This window comes from Callithrix jacchus, chromosome 13 (genome assembly GCF_049354715.1).
Source record: "Callithrix jacchus isolate 240 chromosome 13, calJac240_pri, whole genome shotgun sequence".
NCBI lineage: Eukaryota > Metazoa > Chordata > Mammalia > Primates > Cebidae > Callithrix > Callithrix jacchus.
Window position 1 is genome coordinate 48,111,097 of NC_133514.1, and position 1,713 is coordinate 48,112,809.

General features: G+C 33.6%; 1 non-coding gene across 1 annotated transcript; it reads right to left on the bottom strand.

The window, feature by feature from the left end:
- Positions 1 to 1,296: 1,296 nt before the first annotated feature.
- On the bottom strand, positions 1,297 to 1,434 carry LOC118146963 (U4 spliceosomal RNA). The gene has a single exon (XR_004733147.1). It is a non-coding gene; the product is annotated as a U4 spliceosomal RNA (small nuclear RNA).
- Positions 1,435 to 1,713: the final 279 nt, after the last annotated feature.

Below are 1,713 nucleotides of genomic sequence, written 5' to 3' on the forward strand. Positions count from 1 at the left end.
GTGAAATATCATAAGACTATAACAATATCAGTTAAGATATTGACAGTAATAGAATTAACCTACTCATCTATTTGCATTTTCCCAGATTATGTTTTTTCTCATTTGTGTGTGTGTGCACCTGGGTGCTGTGCAATTTTATTACATGTATAGGTTTACCCATCAGATTAACTTGTTTTCCTATTATAAACACATCCACTTCCCTCCTCTCCACCATACCCACTTTGATTCTGATTCTTTGAAACCACTAATTTCTATTTCTGAAAATTTGTCTTTCCAATATTGTTATATAAATGAAATCATAACTGGTGCAACCTTTTGTAATTGGCCCTTTTCCTTCAAGATAATTCCTTGGAGATTCATTTACATTGGTTTATGTTTTAGTTCATTCCTTTTGTTATTGCTGTGGGTTTTCATGTTGTGGATGTTACCATGAAATATTGTGTGTAACCCTTCACTCATTCAAGAACATATTGTTGTTTTCAGTCATTGTCTGGCTATTATGACTAAAAGTGCTGTGTACATTCATGTACATGGTTTTGTGTGAATAAATGTTTTCACTACTCTGGAAAATATGTCAAGGATGAAATTCCCAGGTCATAGGATAGTTACAAGTTTAAAATTAACAAAAATAGCACTTTGTTATCCAGAATGACTTTCATTTTACATTCCCATCATTAATGAATTTCTGTTTTTTTAAATCCTCCTAGCCATACAGACTGAAGTGTATTGCTCTCACATTGTTTTAACATACATTTCTCTAAAGGATAATAATATTGAACCTCGTCTAATGTTCTTATATGACATCTGCATATTATCTCTGATGAAATGTTTATTCATGTCTACATGATTTCTAATTGTATTTATTTTCTTGCAAGTTTTGAGAGTTCTGTTTATATTCTGGTCACTAGCTCACACATGTAATAAGTAAGTTTTTTTCCACAAAAAAATCATTTGCAAATATTTCCTTCCATCTATTGCTTGACTTATTTATTCGGTTTATTTTTTTATAACTGGAACAATAACAATTCTACTTCAAAATGTAAAAGAAAACTGAATCTTTCCAGAGTGCTGGACATGGTAAGGGTGTGTGGAACCCTATTTAATTTAGCCTGAGGGATGGAGACTTGCAGACCCTTTTGCACACACGGTGGCATCCTTGTTGTCACAGCTGGAGGAGGAGCCTGATGCGGATTTAAACCACAGGGAGGTGATTGGCAAAGTAACCATCTCCTTTTGTGTTGACATGTCATGGCCTAGATAGCAAATGTGGAGTAATGTCTTTAGGATGACCATCTCTTGAATGTTTAATATTCACTTATTAGACTGGAAGAGTACTTATTTATACCCCAGTCATTTTCTTTTTTGTTTTTCAATTAGCAATAATCACACCTTGGATAAACCTCATTGGCTATGATACTGCCACTGCACAAAACTAACCCAGTCACTTTCTATTAATATACAAATTAATTTATCTAAGTAGTTAATATTTTGATTTCTGAGAAGATGTTAGGAGCTGGCTGTACATATACGTAATAAGTATGATGTAGCAAATGCGTTTATTGGGCAGCTACTATGTGCTTGCATGGTACTAAGGCTAAAAGATGAGTAAAATACAATACTTTCCTCACAGAGAAAATATACTAGTTGGAGATTTAATCACGAGTATTCTTCATCACTTTTGTGTGCTTGTAACCAGATCTGCTGCAGGTTCTT